Source organism: Tachypleus tridentatus, chromosome 1, assembly GCF_004210375.1.
Source record: "Tachypleus tridentatus isolate NWPU-2018 chromosome 1, ASM421037v1, whole genome shotgun sequence".
Classification (NCBI taxonomy): domain Eukaryota; kingdom Metazoa; phylum Arthropoda; class Merostomata; order Xiphosura; family Limulidae; genus Tachypleus; species Tachypleus tridentatus.
Window position 1 is genome coordinate 89,633,791 of NC_134825.1, and position 27,159 is coordinate 89,660,949.

At 35.0% G+C, this 27,159-nt stretch overlaps 1 protein-coding gene across 1 annotated transcript in view; it reads right to left on the bottom strand.

Moving 5' to 3' along the window:
- The window catches only part of LOC143255260 (ribokinase-like), a 93,280-nt gene extending 66,409 nt beyond the window's left edge, over positions 1–26,871 (bottom strand). The window contains exon 1 of the mRNA XM_076510683.1: positions 26,730–26,871. The gene's annotated coding sequence lies outside the window, so the exon portion shown is untranslated. The remainder of the gene's footprint in view (positions 1–26,729) is intronic.
- Between the last annotated feature and the right edge of the window lie 288 nt (positions 26,872–27,159).

Below are 27,159 nucleotides of genomic sequence, written 5' to 3' on the forward strand. Positions count from 1 at the left end.
TGAGAAAATGTTCTGCTGGTGACTCAGCGACCGCCGTAGAGATTCAATTCGAGCTATTCGTTCATCACCGACAACGTTGTGGAAATCTTTATGCTTCGACTCATAATGACACTTTATATTGGATACCTTCGCCACTGCTACTGTCGAATGACACAGTAAACAAATCACGTTTTTCTGTTGTTGAACAAAACAATATTGCGCAGTCCAATCATCATGAAACTGCCGGTTTTCGTCGTCAACTTTTCTTTTACGATTAGCTGCCATTTTTGTTACGAAATAATATCAAAATAGGGCTCGTAAGTAAATCTCGAAGAACAATTGGAACGCGTGAAATTTCGTAATTACGGAAAATATTACATCATTGCGCCAATGATTAAATGCCTATGCATTAACGAGATTTGCTTATTAAATTTTCTTTATTGCTCGACATAAATATGGAACGATCCAGTATCTAATCTAATGCATATTCTTCTATAGCGCTTAATCTTCGCGCAGACCCGCGGACCGGACTTTGTGCACCACTGCACTAGCGTACCTTCGAATATTATTGACAAATGAACTTTTGAGAACTTCGTCTGAAGATTATAAATCGACGCTTCAAGACACAGTTTAATATTATTTGTTTGCTACAGTTATAAGCCTTGGAAGCTATAATTATGATAAACGTTTGTTACCCGGAAAACTACAGATATTTGATGAGGAATGTTTATATATATTTCGAATATTACAAACCTTCAACTACAGAGAATTAAATTTGGACGTTAGTATTTCTACGAAGCTATTATATACTGTCGTTGGTGAAATGTTTACGTATGTCTCAAGCGAGCTAGCTGCCAAGAGAAGTGTAATCTGTGTATTAACATACAATTAATTCGCTCTCCGTGAACGTCGATAAAAGATTTAGTTCCAGACCAGATAGAAGATTCGGTATTGTTTGTAAGTTTGTAAAACTCTTGTATATAAGCCAGTATTTGTAATGACTATTTGTAATAACCGTTATTATCAGTTGTACTGTTTTTATATTAAAATATATTTGTGTTAAAAAAGAAAATTGTGTGTATCAATCTTGTTGGTAAATACTATAAATCAGAATAAAATTAATATTTAAGTAAATTGTATATTCAAATTCAAACTTCCGGTTGTTTGAAATAGCAACACATTACGGACGTAATATAAGAAATCGGAGATTCGTCCAAAATTAATTTCATACATAACATAATAAATTGAAGGCTCATACCAAGATATGAATATGAGATAAAATTCAAACTAAATTCAAATCATAATTCAATTTGTATTTATCACTGCCCTAAACATTTGATCATGTCTGATTATCAAAGTATTCTTAAATCACCCACTCTCGAACAGCTAGAGTGTGTGTTAATAGTGCGTGTTTTCTTATAGAAAAGCAATATCGGGCGATCTGCTGAGCCCACCGAGGGGAATCGAACCCCTGATTTTAGCGTTGTAAATCCGGAGACATACCGCTGTACTAGCGGGGGCGAGCAACAGCTAGAATGGTATAACAAAAGTGAATTGCTTGGAATTGCCAAAATTTTAGAATTAGAGGTTAAAAATGAACTAAAAATCGTATTGTTGAAACACTGGTTGATAACGACTTCTTGTCTTCATCAGGGGACGCTCTAGTGTCTTCACTAGCCAATCAGAATCGAGTGATAAAGATAAGTTATAAATATCCGTAATGTCCGATTTAAGGTTCAGAAAAAGAAAAAGTATTTCACACACTTTAAATGTTATTTAATCAATAATGTATATTCCATTATTATTAATTACTTCCTGCCAACGATTCACAAGCTTCTGAATGCCACTTCTTTAAAATTCTTGAGGTTTGGAGGAAGATAATGTAGAGAGAGTAGTTTTAACATTTTCATGTGCTCCAAGTTCTTTTTCATCAAGATGGTTCTGTAGACCTCGGAATAAATGAAAATCAGATGGGACAAAGTCTGAAGAATAAGGAAGGTGTGGAAGTTTTTTCCAGTGTAACTCTTCAACCTTTGCAGATGTGAACCTTGCTGTATGAGGCCGTGCATTATCCTAGTATAACACAATACTTTTACGACTGATTAAATCACGCCTCTCTTCTTTCAGTGCAACATTCAAGCACTCTAACTATTTACAATATAAGTCTGATGTACTCGTTAAACTGAGTGGCTGCAACTCAAAGTCGATCACGCCAACAACATCCCACCAAACGCTTAACAAGACTTTCCTAGAGTGGAGGTCCATTTTAGGCTGAGCTTTAGCCAGTTTACCTGCACTGAGCGGTTCAGTCTGCGGCGCTTAACATTTTTATAATATATCCATTTTTCATCTTCAGTCACTAACCTGCCCAAAAAAGGTGAGTTAAGTTCACGAGAGTGCAGAGAAGTGCAAATGTCCGCTTTTCCTCTGAGGTTGGCTTCTGTCAAACAATGAGAGACCCAGCTGCCACGTTTTGACACCTTTCCGAACTGTTACAGACGACGGTGAACTGTTGAATGGGTTGAATTAAGTTTCTGTGCTAGTTCTTCAAATGTTACAGCACAGTCTTTATCAAGTGCAGCCAGCAGCAAGCCATCATTAAACTCAACAGGATGGCCTGAACATGGCGGATTACTTAAGCTGTAATCACCTTATCTGAACTTCTGAAACCACCTTCGACATTTTCTTTCATAGAGAGACTCCACACCATAAACTTCAATCGATCAAGGCAAAATTCCATCTTTGAACTTTGAATTATGAGACATTTCTTTTGGCCATGAATTAGGTAAGATGTTTCTCAGTTTTGTGAAATTTGTCATACATGTCAGTTGGTTAGAAAATCTAACCAGTAAATTTCTGTTGCTTCTTTAAAACCTGTCCCAGCTTTTGAAGAACACCTCAACCTTTTGATTATTGATTGTATTAAACCAAGAGTCAATCTCTGTTTAAGCACTTTTGGATGCTAGGTAATTTTATAATCATTAGGCTGTTTGTTTTGATTGGTTTAGATACTGTCGTGATTTATGAAATTGTGTAATTCTTTGTCAATGTATTGTTATAAATTTGTATACATATATATAATTTCTTAATTAAAAATTGTCTAGTGCCAATTTTTAATTCTTTAAGGAGGAAGTGTAACGGATTTAGTATACTTTTAATATCCATATTGGTTTCAGTTTAATATATATTTAGAAATGTATGTAACTTATATTGTAGAAAGTGTATTGCGCAAGTTCCACCTGTTCTCCAAATTTGTAGAAGATTCTCGAGAGTAAGAATCAACAATATATGTTTTACGAAAGCACAGGCATCTTTGAATATTGTTGCTCAGTGAACTTTCGAGACTAAAGATTATAAATTGTTGCGCCAAGAGAGAGTTTATAGAATATTATAGATTTGCTGCAATCAGTATACTATAAACCTTGGAAGCTATATTGTGATAGACTCTTATTAATCAGAAAACTACAGACATTTGATCACGATTGTTTATAGATTTCAAACATTACAAACCTTTAACCTCGGATATTTAATTTTGGACGTTAGTATTTCTAAGAAGACATTAGATACTGTCGTCGATGAAGTATTTACGTATGCTTCAAGCAAGTTGATTGTCAAGAGAAGTGTACCCGTGTATGAACATGGAATTAATTTACTCTCTGTGAACCTCAATATAACGATTGATTACGAGTCAAGCGCCTTAATCACCTGGCTATGCTAGACCTCACTCTCTGCGAACTTCGATAAAAGATTCAGTTCCAGACCAGATAGAAATCTTAGCATTGTTTGTAAGTTTGTAAAACTCTTGTATAAAAACCATTATTTGTAATAACCGTTATTATAAATTGTATTGTTGTTTGTATATCAAAATATATTTGTGTCAAGAAATAAAATAATGTATATCAGTCTTCCTGGCAAATATCATAAATCTGTTACATACTGGCATTCATTAATTTTAAATTCAAATAAAAAATTCCAGTTATTTGAAATCTTAATACGAAGTTTACGTGACAATAAATTATAATACGTAACAATCTTGTCAATAGGACGATTATTTAGTAGAAAAATCTTTAGTATTACCTATTACCAGCTAAATATATCACGAAAAAAGACATGAAAAAGTAGTTTGTTCAGAAAAATATGTTTGAAGCGTTTACTGTGAACAGACTGAATTAAATTCATTTAGTAAAAATACTAAAATTAGTATTAAATATTGTTTGTTAAGAAGCACAAAGCTACACAAAGGGCTATCTGTTCTCTGCCTATCACGAGTATCGGAACTTGGTTTCTAGCATAGACAGAGCACTGTGCCACTAGGGGGGCATTAAATATTGACATAATTAGAAGAGGGATACTGCCCTACGAACTGTGATCCAACAAATAAGTTAAAACAGTCTATTCTACGATAATTATTGAAAGAATTATCTGAAAACTACAGGAATTACAAACATTTGTTCTGAAAACTACAGGAATTACAAACATTTGTTCTGAAAACTACAGGAATTACAAACATTTGTGAAGTTATCATTATCACAGAAAATACAAAAGAAAAACGTTCTGGGCTGACTATCTGAGGTTCCATTGTTAACGGCCCATTCAATCTCTCCCTCCCCGAAAAGAATAAAAATATTTCGCACTTTGTGGCCATAGGAGCATTAAAGATTGACGCCCAAGTCCCACTTTTCGGTCTTACAGGAGTAGCCTAAGAGTTGGCGATGGGTGTTATTGATTAGATGTCTTCTCTTTAGTCTTTTATTTCAAAATTAGGAAAGGCTACTACAGGTAGCCCTCGTGCTAAATTCAACAAACACATTTTGAATTTGCTTTAAATGGAGCAGTATCGTTTGCTCTGATCATTCTATAATTTTATAATATAACTAGTCGTGAAATGTTGTCCCAAGTGTTCTGTTTTGCTCTACACGACTCGACCAAGTTGTATATTTACCACTTTGCTTCTCCAGTTTGCATATAAGCCCATATATCGTTAATAATATTCATATTGGTTTTAAGTCTTCGATTGGGCTTTCTCCTCTCCAAGTATCATTCACTGCATTTCTTACATGTTTGGAGCTGCTGTCTTGCTAAAGATGAATCCCTGACCAAACATGTCTTGACTCTAAGAGAATTACAGGAGGAATAGATGTACGACTGTACCTGCTAGTAGTCAATGCGTCATCGATTTTGTTTATCTTCAACACTATTGACTAAGATGCAGCACATATGTATCGGTTCTCCACCATGTTTCACTATACCTGTTATACGTTCATCATGAATCTGTTCTCCTCTCTGCCTTCATTTATAGTTTCCAAACAATTTCAAGTTTGATTAATCTGTAAAGGGTGTCATCCTACAGCAATTCTTATTCCATTTCGTGAAATCGGATACATATTTAAACATTTTGGTTCGCTTGGGCCTCCTAGGTGATGCTTTTGGAGCAGCTACACATTCGTCGAAGTCACTTGATGCTAATTTATATATTTTTGTTCTGGAGATAACATTTGTATCATTATCCATAGCTGAGACACTGGGAAGATTTCAGTTACACTATTATGTGTTCAGAAAAGAGTAAAAAGCTAGTAAACATTACTTTAGAGGAGGTAAAGTCTTCTACCTTAACCGTTTCTAACGCCATCAGTAAGTGTTCCAATTTCTTCTTCAGTGGTTCTATACAATTCATTATAAAAAGGGAGAAATTTTTACTTGAAACCTTCTACATTTTTGTTCTGTGGCATTTCTGTCCTGGGAGCCATAAATGGAATCACCATGCTACTACCAGGACTAATATGGCTGCTTGCATTTTTGTAGGTATTATTCTGCTGTTGCACTGTCTGATGGGTTGGGTAACAGTCTTTCACAGAATAAACTATTAATACCTAACTGTACTCTGGTGCTGTTAGGCTTTATACGATATAGAGAAAGTAGTCATATAATATTTGCACTGTGTACCTATTTTATTCCCTGTTTCCATAGTTATTTTTAATACTATATTTTTGTATAGAATTTTTTATCAACCGCACTTAATTTAGCTCATTTACTCTTTTACAACTCGTACTTTCACTTATTGTTACTTAAGTCTGATTAAGCTGATGTAGCTATAGGATAAAACACAGAAAACAAAAGTGAAAATCTTTATTTGTGGTTGAATTCAATCTGACTTACTGATTAAGTCCTGATAAGGTTCTACTTGTCGTTGGGCTTTTAAATTGCTCTAGATGATACATGTTTCTCAGACTGTGCAATCAGTGACACCTCTAATTTTCTAAATAACGTGTTGGATTCTAACCGTTCTATAAAACATTTTATACTCTGAAGGTTTCTGTATCTTCAACCTATTGTTTCAGCTAAAGAATTAAAGGTAAGTACTGAGGTCTGATGGGATTTCAATCCGTTTCTCTGTTTATCACATATGTCTTTCAAATAGGCCCGGCATGGCCAGGTGGTTAAGGCCAATAGTCTCAGGGTCTCGGGTTCGAATCCCAACCACACCAAACATGCCCGCCCTTTCAGTCGTGGGCGTTATAATGTTACGGTCAACTCCACTATTCTTTGGAAAAAGAGTAGCCCAAGAGTTGGCGGTGAGTGGTAATGACTAGTTGCCTTCCCTCCAGTCTTACATTGCAAAATTAGGGACGGCTAGCGTAGATAGTCTTCGTGTGGCTTTGTGCGAAATTCGAAAACAAACAAAACAATCATCACTGTTATTGTGCACCTACGGTTCCAAATTGCGCAGTGCGTTTGTGCAATAAGGGTTCATGAACCATGGATCTTCGGATTTACAGTTCAAATAATTTAATAAACTAGGTCACGCACAGCCCTATTATATTTGAAAATAGTTGTTATGCTGAACTACAGGAAATGTTCACATATGAGGCTATATGGTTCACTGGTGTTAAGAGTGTAGTTCTAACTTTTATGTTAAAAAACAGCTTAATCTCGAAAATAGAGATTCATAAAATATATAAACTGCCACATCCTAATTGCATGTTGTTGTTGAAAGTAGATGGCTATTTAAAGGACATAATGCCATCTTGATAAGTCAGAAAATTTTTCTGAGGAACTTTATGGCAACCAGCTACTTGAAAAAAATTTAACGTGTCTACTAAAAGTAAACATCTTAGATGCTTTGTACATATTGTAAGTTAGCTAGAGTACCTGTCCTGTGGACGGAAGTTATGTAAATTAATGAAAATGTTATCTTAAAACATGAAAAGTTTCTTCACTTATATGTAATTGTTAAAACGCAAAAATGCCCATAAAAACTGTAAAACACAAAATGTGAAAGAAGATTCACCAACACGGGGCGAAGTAGTGGTAAAAATCGCCCATAAAAACTGCAAAATGCAAAATTGAAAATTTGTGTGTCCCTTCGAATGAATGTAATGAACTCCATACAAAATCTGATGAAGACCCATCCATACCCTGCGAAGTACTTACATGGACATACAATAAATAGATATTCTATTGTGTTCAGTGTTTTGCATATAATAAGTGCGATAAAAGATTTTTATTTACTCATGCGTTAAATTAATCTTTTAAATCGAGTTTCAGTGGTTGCATTTTTAAAACGTCTTTTAATAAAGAAATATACGTTAATTATCTCTTTACGAATAAAACCATGAAATGTGACGTTTATGCGCTTTTAGAATTTTTCAGAAAACAGTTTGTTTGTTTTGGAATTTCGCACAAAGCTACTCGAGGGCTATCTGTGCTAGCCGTCCCTAATTTTGCAGTGTAAGACTAGAGGGAAGGCAGCTAGTCATCACCACCCACCGCCAACTCTTGGGCTACTCTTTTACCAACGAATAGTGGAATTAACCGTCACATTATAACGCCCCCACGGCTGGGAGGGCGAGCATGTTTGGCGCGATGCGGATGCGAACCCTCGACCCTCAGATTACGAGTCGCACGCCTTACGCGCTTGGCCATGCCGGGCCTCAGAAAACAGTAACAACAACTGAAAAAAAAAAAATGTTACTCATGTTAAAGTGACAGAGCAGGAAACTTGTACTGTGTCATTTACATGAGGGTGAGAAGAGAACATATATTGTACAATGTTTTTTCATTAAGGAGATGTGATATATGTGATATGTGATATATACTCGTAACGTGGCTCACAGTAGAATAACAGAATAATATACTTGTACAATGCACTTATATTAGGATGTTACATTCTCTCAAACCAATTCCCATTAGAATAACATAACAGTATACTTCTAGAGTGTAACCCACATTAAAGTAATAGAGCAGCATATTTCTAAAGTGTTACTCTCATTATAGTAACAGGAGAGTATGCTTGTACAATGTCACTCGCATAAGAATGACAACATTCCAATATAATAAACTCCAGAAGGCTCATGCAGAATGTGTTATCATATAGACGTTTGTTACAAGGTATATTTTATATAATTTTTTAAAATTTAAATATGTATTACATTTAAGAATTTTTGTAACAATAACTGCGTAGTTCATTGTCTGAAGTCATTATCGATGTTTCAAGGTCGTTCGTCCCATGGCAACAATTATTTTGTGTTCGCAAAATCAGTCATATATGTTTATAATATTTTTTTTCGAAATTACGGAACCCCCTTGTAAACCGTGAAGACTTTTCATCTCTCCGTTGCTATAGCTTCAAAAGGAATCTACAATGTTCCACGAGAGGAGAGTATTTGGAACTGGAAGTGAGAGAGTCAACACTATACTATATGTGAGAATAATATGAAAAGGAAGTCTCCTCTTCTAATCACAGTTGCAGCTAACTTTTCTGAGTTAGATAGGAATTGAGTGGTTTAAAAAAAAAAGTGTATACCTTTCTCTTACGATTCTCAAGTATCAAATGGAATCCATACCGTAATTATGGAAACCATATTTATCAGTCGGATAATATATTTCAGGCCAATTCTTAATGAGCTTCGTCGGTCTATTGTATGAGGAAAGAAAAATGGACCAATATTGTTTATTACTTTCAATGCGAGCTTTATTTCGTTTTGAAAAAACTTAACAACTGTTCTAAAACTTACCCTCCCCTATTCTTAGCTACGCCCTAACCGTGATTGAGTCGGTTTCAAAAAATGGATCCCTAAACGGAAACATGTGTTGCCACAGAAGATCTACTTTCCATGATTTATGAGAACCTTATTCGGATCTTTAAATAGTATATTTTAGTGATCTTCTTCCTGCATCCATAAACTAGAGGGGAGGGCCTCAGTCTCCATATTTTCGTGTTCAACGTTTACAAATTAAATAATAAAAACCTTATGGGTGATTTTTAACGGCGAAATACTTGATATAAAAGTGAATACAAAATGTTGAAACAACTTAATGCGTTTAGATTATTATCGTTTTCACAGTTTTAGTCTGCTATAATCTTTACAACACAAGTACAAAAACTAGTTAAAGTTGTCGTTAAGGGTATACAATTATGTCGTTCCAAGAAACGTGGTATTATATAGTCTACGTTCTTCGGCCGTAGAAAAGTCGTTTGACCGAAAATTTTACAATGTACTCTTCATTCCTGTACACTGTTGCTGCTAGTAAATATGTTACGTTAGATAGATTATACTTTAATGTTTTCTTACTGATGTGCTGATTACGCATTTGAGCAAACAAGTTTCTAACCTATATATAAACTAGCATATGTCACGCCACACTTAGTTTCTTTTGAATTTTCGAAACAGAAGGAGACATGAAAACCTGTCAAATAGTGGCACAACGTTATATCTGCGGACAGCACTAGAAGCTGGATTTAGATACCCGTGGTTGGCAGAGCACAGATAGCGCAGAGTGCAGTTTTGTGCTTAATTACAAACAATCATCAAATCTAAAATTCACTTAGTCGGATAGAACAGTTCAATTACTGTCTACCCAGTCTGAAACCTTATAAGTGCAGTGAGTGTTGGTATAATAAGACATAGTGTGGGATCACTTAGCCTAGAGTCAAGTGCATACATATTTTCATGAACAAGTAAAAGTATCGACATAATTTTTAGCTTAAAGCGTTTCTGAATAAAACTAATATTTTCTGTTATATCACCAATGGGTTTAATAAAAAAATAAACTTTGTAATCAACGGAGACTTTCAATAAATAAATCAACAATTTTTTTTTTCAGTTTTGTTGTCTGTACACTTGAATTTATACTTTCAGTACACAGACTACCAATAATATTAAGATACACACTTGTTACTTAGCAACATGACATAAAAGCTATTGTTGGAACACAGTATTACCAAAATACACTGGCTTTTCTGTATATTAGAAGTTGTTAATCCAACTGATTTTCACGAATAACACATGCCTGCGATGGTTTAATTGTCTTGAAACCTTTACATATTTTGAAATAATTCCTGTACACTGAATCAGAAAATTACATCCATTTTTCTCCATCGTGTAGATTTTTCACAAAACGTCATATGTACTTTTACATAAGTGAATGCCCCCAAGAGGCACAGCGGTATGTCTACGGACTCACACCGCTAGAAATTGGGTTTCGAAATGTAGTGGGCAGGGCACAGATAGTCCATTGTGTATCTTTGTGCTTAATTCCAAACAGACAAACCTAAATGAAATTAGGTTACATTTTGTTATGCTTAAAATGTTCAAAACCGCTTACAATTCTAGAACTAACAAGAAACACACTACTAGTATATGAACGGTTAAAAGGCTGTATGGCGTTTCATTTCTGGATAGTATTTGTTTGTACCTACACCTTGGCATTATTTTATTGTTTTCACTGTTATTTATTCGTCGTTGTGATAACAAGATGTTGTGTAGATGAATCAAGCATATTTTATTATATTTGTAGTAAATTTGTTATAAAGAAACAAAGGCAAAACGTTACAGAATTCATTAAAAAAGCGAATCACGTGTAATTTTGAATAAATCTTGGGGACCAAACAAATTATGGACTTCGCACAAAAGTTGCACCATTTGTGTTGAAGATTTGAGACAGTGGATTAAAGATAAGAAAAAGCATTTGCCTTCTGTAATTGCAATGGTCTGGCCTGAGTCTAGAAACCACGGAGAAGACTCCTGTTGTTGTTTTTATAACGTGGAAGGCTACAACACTCAAAATTTAAAGGAAATGTCTTACCTGAACCTTCAATTTGCTATAAGGCCTGTTGTTTATGGATCTGATGTACTTGTATGTACTCCACTGGGGAGACTCTTGATACAGTTTCGTCTGATTCTGAATCTGACGTCAATAGAAATGATGATATAGATTGTTTTAAACCTTAAATATCTAGTGAATCATAACTTTTCACCTAAGGTGAACCTAATAATTTGGTGAGAGGTTTGTGTCTTCCAAAGGATTCTTTAGATATTTTGGGGACATCATTTTACTGGTACAGAAATCGTGAAAGAGAGATTATACCATCCTTTTCACAAGAAGACTAACTGGTTTATTGCAACAGTATTGCTGAATTAATACCATTGTTGGATTAACAATATGGTTATACGTAGTTTCCATGTTTTTGTGTGATTGGGATAGCAGAACACAAAACCAGCACTGAATAAAACCATGATCACACAGAGTCAGCCTGATACCAGAATCGAAAGACATTGAACGTTAAAGCTTGTTTGACACAAAGAAAGTCCTATTATCTCCACTTCACATAAAACTGGGTTTGATTAAACAGATTTTAAAGGCCTCAGACAACGATGATGACTGTTTCAAGTATCTATGTGGGCAATTAATTCTCTGCTCTTTCAAAAGCAAACTTAACGAATAGAATTTTGTTGGGAATCAGATTAAGAAACTGACTTCAGATGAAAAGTCTAAAAGACAACAAGAAAAGTTGAAAAATAAACGTGGATTGCCTTTAAAGATGTTATTGGCAAATACTTAGGAAACAAGGAAACATTTCCAACATGCTCCATAAATTTAAGTAGTTAGGTTATAATATGAGCCTGAAAGCTCATTTATTTCATTCACATATTGAACAGCGAAGAACAAGGGAAAATGTTTCATCAAGACATCAAGAAAAGGAATAGAATGTATCAGGGAAGGCAGCACATCAGAATGATTGTTGATTACTGCTGGTCATTGAAACGAGATGCTTCGGACGCAATACATAAAACACGTAATTTTGAGACTTAAAGACCTTGATTATATAACATAAAATCAGAATGAATGAAGATACAGTCATGTGAAAGAGTTAGGACACCCTATGAAAACCTGTGCATTTTTGTAACATCTTCAGAAATATAGATATTTAATTTCAATTTCCACAATACTGAGAGATTATAGGAATATAACTAAACAATTAAAACTGAAGAAAAGACTTTTCAAGATCTTCTGTACATCTTTTGTAATTCTACAAAAATGCATATTCTAACTGAGGAACAAGTTAGGACACCCTACCCCCTAATAGCTAGTGTTACCCCCTTTGGCTGAAATAACTGCAGTGAGACGCTTCTTGTAGCCATCTACCAGTCTCTGACATCGGTCTGAAGAAAGTTTGCCCTACTTCTCAATGCAGAATTCTTTCAGCTATGAGATGTTTGAGGGGTTTCTTGCACATACAGCCCGTTTCAAGTCACCCCACAGCATCTCAATGGGATTAAGATCTGGGCTTTGACTCGGCCATTCCAGGACTCTCCATTTCTTAGTTTTCAGCCAGTCCTTCGTGAATTTACTGGTATGTTTTGGGTCATTGTCGTGTTGCAGGGTCCAGTTCCGCTTCAGCTTTAATTTTCGTACAGATGGTCTCACATGATCCTCAAGCACCCTCTGATACATAGTAGAATTCATGGTGGATTCTATGATTGTGAGCTGTCCAGGTCCTGTTGCAGCAAAGCAGCCCCAAATCATGACACTTCCACCTCCATGCTTCACAATTGGTATGAGGTTCTTTTCCTGGAATGCTGTATTTGTCCTCTGTTCAGGTGTTCAAATAATTCAATTTTGGACTCATCTGTCCAAAGAACATTATTCCAGAAGTCCTGGTTTTTGTCTACATTCTCTCTGGCAAACTTCAGTCTGGCCTTGATGTTTCTCTTAGAAAGCAAAGGTTTCCTCCTTGCACACCTACCATACAAGTTAAAATTGTGCAGTCTCTTTCTGGTTGTAGAGGCATGCACTTTCACATCAACAGTAGCCAGAGCCTGCTGTAGGTCCCGTGATGACATGTTAGGGTGTTTGAAGACCTCTTTTAGCATCTTGCGGTCTGCTCTCGGGGTAAACTTGCTTGGATGACCAGATCTGGGCATGTTGGCAGTTGTTTTGAAAGCCCTCCACTTGTTGACTATTTTCCGGACAGTGGATTGGCTGATTTCAAAATCTTTTGGGATATTTTTAAATCCCTTACCAGGCTCATAAGCTGCTACAGTTTTCTTTCTGAAGGTCTCAGACAGCTCTTTTACTCTCACCATGGTGCTCACTCTCATTTCAATAGTCAGGAGCACACCAAACTAAATGTCTGGCCTCAGACAGCTCTTTTGCTCTCACCATGGTGCTAACTCTCACTTCAACAGTCAGGAGCACACCAAATTAAATGTCTGAGGTTTAAATAGGGCAAGTCTCATTCAAAATGAGTAACGATCTTCTAATTATGTGCACCTGATGTGATACACCTGTGTGTGAGTTGAGCCATTTTAAGTGGGAATAAATGTGGGGGTGTCCTAACTTTTTCCTCAGTTAGAATATGCATTTTTGTAGAATTACATTTACAGAAGATCTTGAAAAGTCTTTTCTTCAGTTTTAATTGTTTAGTTATATTCCTATAATCTCTCAGTATTGTTAAAATTGAGATTAAATATCTATATATCCAAAAATATTACAAAAATATACAGGCTCACAAAGAAATTTACCAACGTTTGGTTGCTTTGACTGTTTTCTGCCTCTTTGTTGGCCAACCTAGATTTCACAAAATCTATTTATTTCAGTTGGCTATGAAATATGAAGTTAGGGTATACTATGAGGTCATTTTTGACGAGCTATACGCTAGTATACAATAAACCACACTTTGTCGTCTTACAATGTTTTTCAAAAATGTTTTGTGTATGTATGCATATTTAAATTCTCAATCGACTAAATTATTATAATTTCTGCAAACTAATAAGTGTTATTGAATTCTGTGTAAGTGGTCTGTTCGTTTGTTTTAGAATTATGAACAGCTGATATCTGCTATTGAAACCCGATTTCTAGCGATGTGAGTCCGAAAATATGCCGCTCTGCCATTGGGGAGACCTATGTAAATGGAAGATAGTTCTTAACTAAATAGTAGCAAGTGCTTATTTGTATTTATGGCAAGGTACTAAGGCTGTCTGCTGGTTTTGTTAATTTTGAAAAAGGCAGTCAATATACAGCGTTTTACTACTCATCGTTTAAGTTAATAGCTTGATCCCTCCTCTTAAAACAATATAGAACAAAACCAAGAACTTAGTATAACTCCAAAAACATCTTGTTTTAACATGAAAAAATATATTTTTTTAAATAATATTCAATTGTGATACATGTTTTATATGCTTTGGTATTCCATGTAAATATGACGAATTACTAATTGTTTGTTGATTAACTGTATATAAGAATTGTTTGTAAGAAGTTCAAAATGTCAATCTTCATTGTTTTACTTCGGAAATACCTCTGTAGAAACCAAAATTGCGTTAGATTGTTAATTTATGCAATGAGTCAGAAGTGTTTTATCTATAATGTGGCTTCGTTGTATGCAGGCAAAACTGGTAAAAAGAATGGACCATATGCTTCATGAAAACAGGTTTTAAATAAAGGCATTTGTGGTTCTTAAGAAGATGTGGCCCTGAAGAATGGCACACAAAGTGAATGCACACTCAAGCATTTGCATACACGTACCATTTGTATATGAAAAACTGTAACTTTCCCTGAGTAATCAGTAAGAACTTTATTTGAAAATTACCTAAGGAAATGAGCTACTTAGTGCTGTATTTCTTAGTAGTCTCGAAGTTGGTGTGAATCAAACGTTGTCTAATCAAGCAATGGTACAATACGTAAGAAAATTATAAAAAAACAAGTAACTTAAAAATTGAAACGTTTCAGAACGTCAGTTCTAGAGAACAATAATTATATTAAGTGAAACCTAAGAGGTAATTATAATCCTAACAATGGGCTTCTGAGTAAGGTGTATAATTTGCTAAAAAGTTGTGATTTTGAAGTAGCCAATTTTGACTTAGGTTTCTATATTTTTTGCTAAAACAACTTGTGTTTAATTTCCATCATATATCGCAATACCTCAATACAGTGAGCAGAAATAATTCCTTTTACTTACAAAAGTTAAATCATGTCAAAACTTTATTCCATGGATAGAATGTACTTTATGGTGCTTCTATCAGTCAGTTTGTTATAAAGAATCGCTTGGATCTGAGCAAAGTCATATATCATATTCCTGAACAGAGAGGATTTACTTACGGTCGCGTATCTTATTCCCGAACACAAAAGGTTGATGCAACTAAATGTAATATAACCATGAATAATAAAACCCAAGAAAATGTAAAAGGTATTTGGGACTTACCTGATACTTTGACTTCAAAATTCTATCAGTTTTATACGCTTTGACAGATTAAAATCTACAAGAACTTTCAAAATGATCAGATGAAAGTTATCGCTTCTGTCTCCAAATTCGCGTTGAACTAAATATACAGGTCATTAAAAATTCTAATTTGTCTACACAAGCCATCTAAGTCTTCAAATTGCCCATACCTTTAATATAAAGCTCTAATTTGGCTACACTAGTCACTTAAATTTTAAAATTATATATACCTTTAATATAAAGCTCCAAATTACCCACCCTAACCGCCTAAGCCTTCAAATTGTCCACACATTTAGCACAAAGCTCAAACTTATCCACACTAGCCATCTAAACCTTTAAATTGTCAATACGTTTAATTTTAAGTTCCATCTTATCCACACTATCCATCTAAATCGTAAGATTGTCCATACCTTTAAAATAAATCCCTATTTTGTCCAAATTATCCATCTAAACCTTCAGATTATCCACACTTCCATCTCGTGCACACCAGACATCTAAGCTCTCAACCTATTTCTTCTACTCAATTAAATCTTCTGCTCATTATCAGTTTCCATAAAAATCTCGAGTTTCTCGCGGTATTAATTTAAGTTTTACTTATTTGCAGTTGGTAACTGTCTTTTGTATTAATAAACGGTCAAAAACATAATACAAGTCATACGACTGGTATTTAAGGATATAAGTTGAAAACAAACGTTAAAAAGATGATGGTAACATAGTGGAGTTTAATGTATAGGAAGACTTAAAGTTCTAGTGTTATATATCTTGATTTCAGAATACGAAGACGTAGATTTATATTACATAAATTATTTGTTTTATTATATTTCTTATACGATGTAAAAACTGTAAGAACAAAATACAGAAATTTGATACTTTTCTCAGTGTTGTTGTTGTTTCCAATTTACAGAGCAAGACAAAGCATGAAGTGGGAGGTATAGAAAAGGGGTGATGGTGAGATCTTCAAGGTCTCGGTTTCAGCAATAACTCAGGGGTTTTCTCATCACGTCTTCCGGTAGTATACGACCAGTTCTGATAATGTCTCTCGGCATGTGTTTTATTTTGTACAAGAGCCAAATGCTTCCGCCGCATTTTAACTCTTTGAGACCTCTCCGCTTTTCTCACAATATTCCATACTGCAGACTTCATGTAACAGATGGCCACTGTAAGGGTATCCATGCAGTACCAGCATGGCGCACACTCACACACACACATGCGTATTTGGATTTTTTATTTATGTATGCATTCGTCTTTAATTAAGAGTTATTGTTAATGTAAGAAAAAAGACATCTTTAGAAACGTTTTTATTCTAGCGGTATCCTTTGAAATTGACAACCATTTCAATGTCAATTGGGCATTGACCGTATGATGACACAGTAAAAATAAAATAAAATGCCGCACATATTTGTACTCGTAAAATATTTGCATTGTCAACGAAAAATGAATCACACAAATATAAAGATTTTTGCTCTATCTTCGTGATATTTCTCTTAATAAATATTACTTCGTATACGTAAGGAAGACTGTTCTCAAGGAATTTGTTTCATCTAGTAAAATGTACTGACTTAGTAGGTTATTGGGTTAATAAAAGAATATCTTATCAAACTTCCATTCTCAAAGTTTTTGTGTATTGTGACAAAACATAATTAGCCTGATTGTTAAGGTGCTCCACTGACAAATAACAGATCTCGCGAGATCGAAACTCCTCGCCGACCATGCTTGCCATTTCAGAATGATGACCTTATAATGTGACGATCAGTCTTATTATTCGTAGGTCAAGACTAACCCAAAAGTTGGTGGTAAACGATGTTGACTAACTGCCTTTCTTTTCCCTAGCTCATTACATCTAAGTTAGGGACAGCTAACAAAAATAACCTTTGAGCAGCTTTGCGTGAACATTACACAACGTTTGTCGATATTAGCTATTACTATGGAATTAAAAAGATTGAAATTTACGCATTAAGGTATTTTGGTGGATCTACTATATGAAGTTTGTACATACGATTGTGTTTTTCCTAATATTCTATTAACTGAAATGCACTGTTTGTACCAGTACACTATGAATTTTAAAGTTGGTATAACTAACAATAAAACCGATTGATTCTAGCCTGTGCCATAAAAAGAAAAAGAAAAAAAATCAAGTTTGATAAAGATATGGTACGAATTTTATTAATTGTTATAGAAAGTTTCAGGTTTCTTTATTACTTCCACACCTTCAATATGTTGTTCTTATACTGGGGTTGTCGTTTATCTTCCTGGTTGTTTGTTGTAAGGGGTGTTATCACTATATGTCAGTGTCGTCGCTACACCTGAAACCTGATGAAAAATTTAAATCTAAAAAAAATAATTTTGAAAGTACTTGAACCCATTATGATAATGTTAATATGCTGTAATTCTCTTTCTAGTATAACAAATGTATTTTAATATTTTTCTCGTTTATAAATGGCTAGTTTTTCTATATACTGTATACTAAAACTTGTAATTAAGCTAACGTCTTTTCAGTGATAGGAAATGGAATATAATACTAAATACACGATATCCTTTAAGCCTGTTGCTTAATTTTGTTTCTCTTCTTATTCCTTTCCTGACCACGTACTTCAGAAAAGCTATTGCTATGAACAATATCTCTGTTATCATATTTCCTCTAAAGCATCAACCTATAAATGTTATTTGTTATTGTTGTCCTTTTTTAGTTTCATCAGCTGTCATTCTGTTTCAATTTGATCAAAATAATATAATATATAAAGTGTCGGTATGGCTTATTATGCGTAAAACGTTATCACACAAAAGGTATGGTTTGAATTTCGCACAAAGCTACTCGAGGGCTATCTGTGCTAGCCGTCCCTAATTTAGTGTAAGACTAGAGGGAAGACAGCTAGTTATCACCACCCACCGCCAACTCTTGGGCTTCTCTTTTACCAACGAATAGTGGGATTGATCGTAATATTATAACGCCCCCACAGCTAAAAGGGCGAGCATGTTTGGCATAACGGGGATTCGAACCCGCCTCCCTCAGATTAGGAGTCGAGTGCCTTAACCACCTGGCCATGCCAAGCCTCACACAAAATTAAAAGAAACAAATATTTCGAAACAAGTGCTTGAAAATCGTCTTTAAACTATTGTAAGAATAATCTATAGTATTAAAATACTTGATTTTATTGCACATTTGATACGCATTTTAAGTCAAAAAGTAATAACGCTAATATACGTACGAGACACCGACGCGTACAAGTATACCTTTTTGTATAAAAAGGAGCAAATTGAAATTGAAAGGTTAGAATGAAAATTTTGGTTGGTAAAATTTGTAATAAATAAGTTTCACTGGCTCATATATATTTTTCTTATCACCATGCTCGTACCATGTATTATGAATCTCTAAAGGTTTACTGCTGGGCCCGGTATGGCCAAGCGCGTTAAGGCGTGCGACTCGTAATCTGAGGGTCGCGAATTCGCATTCCCGTCGCGCCAAACATGCTCGCCCTTCAGCCGTGGGGGCGTTATAATGTGACGGTCAATCCCACTATTCGTTGGTAAAAGAGTAGCCCAAAAGATGTCGGTGGGTGGTAATAACTAGCTGCCTTCCGTCTAGTCTTACACTGTTAAATTAGGGACGGCTAGCACAGATAGCCCTCGAGTAGCTTTGTGCGAAATTCAAAAAACAAACAAACAAACAGGTTTACTACAATTATGCGAATTTAAAGTTTTTAAGTCATAGCTCTGAAAATGTAGGCATGGTTTTTCAAAAGTACTTTGTGTTTCGAACTTATAATTGAATTTGTAAGTATAACGGAAGGACACCTAATACACCCACTAATAAGGATTCTGTTAGCACGCGCAGGTTTTAAAAAACAAACTTTCTTTTGTTAACTCTGCCATCTAGTGGTCACATACACAACTGAATTATCTGTAACGAGAACAATAGACAACTACACCCGAAAGGAACTTCTCATTTTTCTATAAATCGTTCTTCGCATTATTATCACATAATAATTATTTGAGGTGAATAGCAGGCATAAGTTTTTATATAAATATGAATAATAAAATAAAATAACAACTGCGGAAAAATATTTACATATAAATTTTAGCTCTTTTTGCTCTGTTTTAAAATGGAAATACTCATTTTAATTGTTTGTTTGTTTGTTTTTAAATTTCGCACAAAGCTACTCGAGGGCTATCTGTGCTAGCCGTCCCTAATTTAGCAGTGTAAGACTAGAGGGAAGGCAGCTAGTCATCACCACCCACCGCTAACTTTAGGGCTACTCTTTTACCAACGAAGAGTGAGATTGACCATAACATTATAACGCCCCACGGCTGAAAGGGCGAGCATGTTTGGCGCGACGGGGATGCGAACCCACGACTCTCATATTACGAGTCGCACGCCTTAACGCGCTTGGCCATACCGGGCCTCACATTTTAATGTGTTTAACCCTCGCTGGTCGACTATTATTTAGGCATTATAGCAAGGAGTTTTAAGGTAATGATACATTCGAATAAATCTCCAACTGTTGAGAAAATACATGTAAAAATTAATTAAATTCAAACTTGGAACAAGTGTTAATTTTTATTTTAAAATATTTAATAATGTGTGTGTTTTTCGTATAGCAAAGCCACAAAGGGTTATCTGCTCAGCCCACCGAGGGGAATCCAATCCCTGATTTTAGCGTTGTAAATCCGGAGACATACCGCTGTACTAGCGGTGGTCCAAATATTTAATAAAAAATCCTCCCCCATAACTAGGTACGGCCATCTGTTAAAATAGTTTTTAAAATTGAACCAAAAATGCTGATATAATAATATTAAAATAAAAATATTATTTACTTTTTAGTCCAAAATGAAATTAAAGCAAAACAATTAAAAGGTAAAAATACATTTTTATGACACCGTAATGACTAGTCTATTAGACTTAGGTAACTGTTAGCAACGTTTGTGAATAGTCCGTAAGTATTTTTTTACTTACGGCTTAATAACTTGGTCAATTTGTGTTTGTTCAATGAACTATGTATTTCCCACTGGAATGGTTTGTTTGTATCCTGATATAATGACTAACCAGTTATATTTCGCCAGTTAAATAACTGGTCAACAGAGAAACCAAATTCCTGTTATGGCTCACCTCTCCAATTACGTCAATTCACTTTTTGTATTTGTTAATTCGGTATGACTGACTCGCAATCTGAAGGGCGCTAGTTAAATTTCCCGTCCCACCAAACGTGTTCGCCCTTTCAACCGTGAGGACTATATAATGTTATAATTTACTTTAATCGTCCATAATTTAGCAGTGAAAGGCTAAAGGGAAGGTAGCTAGTTATCACCACTCACCGCCAACTGTTGGGCTACTTTTTTTTACCAACGAATACTGGGATTGATCGCGACATTATAACACCTCGCAGATGCGAAGGGAGCATGTTTCTTGGGACTATTTTTTTATTGAAACAGTAGTTTGGAAAGTTGTAATATTCTGCCTTTGATGCGTATAACCTCAAGCGGTGTAAAGAATAAAATTGAGAGTCTGGTGTCCATATTAAACGTGTATTTACGCTCTGCTTTCGGGATAACTAGTCTATATATTCATTTTGCTTTATGTTTTCCTTTTTTAATTTAATTGTTCATTACCCAATCTGTATTAAGAGAAATACTGAACCAGTAAGTTCAAAGCATTAAAAATGAAACATCTAAGTTATGGATTATTTTAGTACAAAGCTACACAATACATTATACACTCTCTGTCTACTGCAGGGAATCGAATCCCTGATGTTTATGTTGTAAATCTGCAAACTTACTGCTGATACACAAGGATTGGGGGGCATCCTTTTATCCAAAGGGTTGAAAAATAATACTTTAAAATATCATTAGCTCAGCAACCAGTATAAAACAACTTTTTACAATGTTTACATATTTTCACAATAAGCAAAAACTATGTAATTCACACATGAAAGAGAAATGTATTTAAAGTAATTCTGTAATTTTCATATAAGTGACTGTAATATTGCATATTGCTTTCAATTGCTTTATCGTGTCTGTACCAATTAAGATCCTCAGTAACAGCCATTTAAAGACAAATACCGAAACTAAAACTATTCAGTTAAAACTTGCTTTATGTTACTTCACAGACACTATGAATGAAGCAGTTGTGTTCATTGAAACATAGAAACCCAGGTGGAATCCCAGTCCTCAAAGACGAAGTTTAAATTGATAAGAAATCGAACTAACTGTTCGAGTTTGACAGTTATTTAGATTTATACTAAGTGAAATTGACATAAGACGAGAATGATATTTAATACCGCAAAGTGCATTGATAGTGTTGTTGATAGCTTGTACTCAGTAATCCTACGTGGCGATAAATGCGTACATTCGTTGTCCCGCCAGCCCCGTGAAGCCAATGAAATAAATGCTGCGCAAGGCGCTGGGGTATTTGATTGTTTTTTATGATTTTGTTTGTTTTGTTTTCATAACGTATTATGCCACGGACGTTATGAATATCGGTAAACACATGAGGTCGTTACAAGCAAACATTTACAAATTCATCATGCAGGAATATGGAATATACGTAACAAAAAATTGATTTTTTAAATAGAAATAATGGAGTTAGTACGGACTGTTCAAAAACCTTAGTACGCCATATAATGGCGTTGAGAATGAGGTTAAAAGTTACATGAATCACAAAAAGGTATTATAAAATTGTATCACTTAGAAAAACAGTATATTAATAAAAATGAAGTAAGGGCAATTACAAAAGCACACTATGCCCAGGTAAACAATTGTATTATAACAAACTGCATTACAGTAAGCTACACCACCGCTAACCTTTGGGCTTATCTGAAAAATAGTGAAAGTTGTTCATTATTTTTGGTCCGGTATGGCCAGGTGGGTTAAGGTGTTCGACTCGTAATCTGAGGGTCGCAGGTTCGAATCCCCGTCCCACCAAACATACCTGTCCTTTCATCTGTTGGGGGTGTTATAATGTTACGACCAATCCCACTATTCACTGGACAAAGTAGCCCAAGAGTTGGCGGTGGGTGGTGATGTCTAGCTGCCTTCCCTCTAGTAAATTGGGGACGGCTAGCGCAGATAGCCCTCGTGTGGCTTTGCATGAAATAAAAAAACAAAACAATCATCACTCTTATTGTGCATTTACGGTTCCAAATTGCGCAGTGCGTTTGTACAACAAGAGTTCACGAACCATGGATCTTCGGATTTACAGTTGAGATAACCTAATAAACTAAGTCACGCCCACCCCTATTATATTTCAAAATAGTTGTTATGCTGAACCACAAGAAACGTTCACACATGAGGGTCACGTGGTTCACTGGTGTTAAGAGTTTAGTTCTAACTTCTATGTAAATATTCACCACAGTCTGGAAAAATAGAGATATATAAAAAATTTCTACCCAACAATTCATCAAGTTAATGTTGAGAGAATTTGATTTTATATTTTTCGTAATCTTATTTTAAAAGTTTAATTTTGATTCTAGATATCTCGAAAGATTTTTCTAACAAATATATATCATAAGATATAATACACTTGCTTTGCAAGTTCAAAATATAATTATATGACTAGGAGTGGGCCCGGCATGGCCAAGCGTGTTACGGCGTGCGACTCGTAATCTGAGGGTCGCGGGTTCGCATCCCCGTCGCGCCAAACATGCTCGCCTTTTCAGCCGTGGGAGCGTTATAATGTTACGGTCAATCCCACTATTCGTTGGTAAAAGAGTAGCCCAAGAGTTGGCGGTGGGTGGTGATGACTAGCTGCCTTCCCTCTAGTCTTACACTGCTAAATTAGGGAGGGCTAGCACAGATAGCCCTCGAGTAGCTTTGTGCGAAATTCCAAAACATACAAACAAACAATCAGACTAGGAGTGTAGGCTGAAATATATAAAGAGGTGCTACGTTTGGGTGGTAAAAGAAAATGAGATATGTAGCCATACTGGGTGGTTCCATGAGCATGCCTTTTAGAAAAAGTTTTATAATTTTGACTGAAAGTTGTGTTTCGTTATTGTATCTAAAGCTATTTTCATACCTTTTAAATATGTTTTATACGCGTGCAATTTATTGCCGCACTCGTCCAACCTTAGCGCATGGTACGACCGAATATATCTCAAATATATTTCAACTTTGAATGATATGCATGTTTTTAAAATGCAACCTCAAATTTCTCTTGTTTGGTAGTACTTAATTGACAGCTGAATTTAACGAAGTTTAAAACTATCTACTTAATTAAACTCATTACCTTAAGCAAATGTGCAATTTCATTTTTAACTCGCCTGCACTGCGTACATCAAGGGCCATGCGTCGTTATTACTTTGCAGTCAACAAGTGATGCATGACGTAGGAATATTTTCATTCATGTATTCAGTTTCTTTCTTAGTTGTTAGAAGTTAGCTTTCGTCAAACACACTTATATTTGTGTTACTGTGGTGTGTCTTGAATACGTCAAAACATTTATTCGTGGAAATGTGTCACGTGATTATCGATACTGCCTTTCAGTTGGCTCTGTACTTGCAGGTGCCTTATAATGCTCTCTGGGAGTTCTTTGCATGTTCCTGTTACAGTCCACTGCCCTTATAGCTTTAGCAGTCACCTAAAAAAGGTCTGCTTATTACTGTAATCTTATATGAAGGTTAAACCATCACTTCGCTCAGATGAAAGTGAGTGACACTTTGACCTACTAACCTTGATTAGAGAAAACAATCGATTTCTAGGTTTTGCTCAGCTGTGGTTATAATTTAATGAATCCTGGCAAGTTGACTGGCACAAGTTATATGACATTAACACATATGGAATGTTTCAATATTGTTAATATTATTCACTTTCTAATCGATTGCGCCAAGAATAGATAGAATGTTCACTAATCAAGGTATCTTAATGTATAGTCGACTGTAGAATATTTAAGAGTGGAACAATGTCACGTGAAATTAGGAATTTTTTGCAAAAACTTAATATCTTTTTACTTTTCCAGGAAAACTTTATCACCGCAATAGTTCATTGTAAAGCTTTGTGCTGAAACAAAAAGCAAACAAACAAGAAATACACGACATATAGAAAACAGAATTTTTAAGCCTAGAAACATGGGCATTAAAAATATTTTCTTGTCTAACAGCGTTTCAAGAGGTTTGTTAAAATCTACCTTCTTGTAACAAGAAACTACAGTTCATTTGTTATCTATTACTTTCTGCTTTTGTATTTCTGGTATTTGTTGAGGTAATAAAGTTTACGTTTATCAAAAAATAATCGCATGTGGGTTAAATGTAAGCATTCGGAAAGACTAGTTGTCGCAAATAAGGCAGGCATCTGTATTTAGTGCATTTGAATCCATTTTGTAGTATTGTTTAGGTTTGTGATTATTTTAATAAATATATTAATTATACGGTTAAAAGAAGAACATATTCATGCTGAAGAGGGCGAAATGTCCCTGAATGGAGTTTTATGTGTGTATATAGTTACAGTAGTAGTAGGGTAGGCCTTTTGTTCAAGTGTTACAGCAGAGAATGCAGTAGCGTATTTGTGTTTGTTGAAACTGGTTTCTGTAGTAGGCGTTCTTATTTAAATGTTACTTCAGAAGGCGTAGTAGAGTAATTGTGTTGCAACTGAGTGAATTACGAACCCGAATGGAATATAAATGATTATCTTTAGAGGACAAACGTTAAGGTTGTGTAGATTGGGGTCTGCATTCACCTTGGGTCCTAACCACTTACTACAATGTTGTAGTACACTTTATACAACATGAACAAGGTCAAGAAAGAGGCATAGACGCAGTTGGTAAACAAGATATCCGAGTTGACATATAAAATAACGAAGGGATATAGAAAGTCTTGGAGAACTAAGTTTATTCTATCGATTAGTCCTCCAAGACTTTCTTCACAAGCGTCACGCTGAACAAACCAATTGCTGCCACTTCACTTATATTTGTTTATCATGAGGACTCTGCCTAAATCACTTCTAAAGGAATAGCGATAAGATAAAGTAATTTTATCGAAATGTAAACACAGACAAAGCCTTGACCTTGAGCCACAATAACCTGTGAAGCAAAATAAAGAAACAGTTATTGTTTTTTACCAAATCTGAAATCGTTTCACTAAGTGAACAAAAATACTGGTTGAGTTCAGAAAGCATATACATTATGTTACTTTGGTATTTTTATTCTAAACGTTGACAAAACAGCGTCCAAAGATAGGAAGTACATAGATCTAACAAACAAACAAACAATACTACTACTACTAATAATAATAATACTTCATAACTGTTTTAAGTTTTATAATTTCTTAACCTTTTCCAAGGTAAAGCTGTACTACAAGCTACCTGCTACACGCCTAGAAGCAGGTATCGAAACCTAGGGTGTAGCGTTTTAAGTTTACCGCTGTCCCGCTCGATGGCCAGAAGATACAAAGGAATGGCGCTGCTTCTGCTTACTCTAATCAAGTAGTTGTAGTCTGTAAAAAAAACAAAAAACTCTTCTATGTTCTTCTAAGCCCATCCCAATTTTAAGTGTGTTTGTTAACAAAACGCATAACAAGCGAAACTTTTTAAGATAATTACCATGACACGCGGTTTAACGAGTATAGCGGACTTTGCAAAGGACACAGTTGTACTGTGTCCGAAGCGCTCCTATTGAGTACTTGATGAACTATTATAAATATGAAGAAATTTGGTTTCAGCTTTTTAATAATTAGACCTTTGTATACGAACAACGATTACTGGTAACTTACTACAAGGAGGCGTAAGACTAGATAATAAACATTTTAAACATAAGTAATAGTATCTCTAGTTCGCCTTTCCTTATTAATTTTAGCATTGCTTTTGTTTCGTGATTCTCTGCGAACTCAAAACTGATTAAACTATATTATTATACAGCAAATCGCGTACTAGTATATCTGGTAATATCCAAAAATAAATGGACAGAAGGGTAAGAAATAGAACAACCACATTGGTATAGTTTGATTGCATATATAACTTATTATATTTCTGCGTATGAATATGTGGTTATTTATTTTGTTCATAAAAATGGCTCCTTATTTAAACTTATGGAAACAAACTGTGACATGTATCAAGTATTATTTTTTCAAGTACAGATCAGGCTTAGAAAAATTTTCCTATGAGCAACCATTACTCTGCAAGACCTTTATGTATCCCTCCCCTCCGCTTTTGTATAACCGAGGTTTTTTGCTCCGCCCTAAGAAGTAATCTCGCGAGCCAGCTGAGGAGTAGTCAAGCAGGTTAGAGCGCTTTACCACAGCGTTAGAGCCTCAAGGCTTATCTTTCTTACCTGGCTCACATAGATGTTTGTAAGTTTCAAGGTCACTGTATCTTATCTTCTCTTACGTTGGACTGGTTTACATCCAAGATTTCGATTTTACCCGCGCGGCCAGTTTCTAGTCTCGACACCATGTTCTTCGTTATGTATAATGATCACGCGCATTGCAAACACCGACTTAAGTTTTGATGAGAAAACTCGATCTGGCATAGAACAAGTAATTGAATACATTGAATGGGCGTTATGCTTAACAACTCATGCGAGTATGTATACATATTACTGATGATGTTTTGAAAATAGCATTAAATTTGACACTTGTCAAAAAAACAACTAAATTTTTATTCTAAAACTATTTATTAAATGAGCTATCTAAAAACTTTTTTGTTTAAAAGTTTATGAATGAGTCTCGTTTCTTACTAAAATATTGTCTACATAAAAGTGT